Source organism: Rissa tridactyla, unplaced genomic scaffold (genome assembly GCF_028500815.1).
Source record: "Rissa tridactyla isolate bRisTri1 unplaced genomic scaffold, bRisTri1.patW.cur.20221130 scaffold_63, whole genome shotgun sequence".
Classification (NCBI taxonomy): Eukaryota; Metazoa; Chordata; class Aves; order Charadriiformes; family Laridae; genus Rissa; species Rissa tridactyla.
Genome location: NW_026529841.1, coordinates 524,414 through 524,664, shown reverse-complemented (window position 1 = coordinate 524,664; position 251 = coordinate 524,414).

Below are 251 nucleotides of genomic sequence, written 5' to 3'. Positions count from 1 at the left end.
GGGCGGCAAGGGGGGCGTCCCCCTCCGCCGCTGCCGCCGCTGCTTCTGTCGCCCTTGGTGCCGCACCCCCGCCCGCTGCCGAGCGAGCCGCCCCGACCGAAAGGGGCCTCGGTCGCCGGGTCGCGCCCGCCTCGGCGGGTCGCCGTCTCCTCTAGCACGTCCGGAGCTCCCGCGGCAGAGGTTTCGAGGGGGCGAGTCGCCTTCGCCCCCCTCATCGCCGATCGCCTGCGATCGGCAGCCGGCCGGCGTCG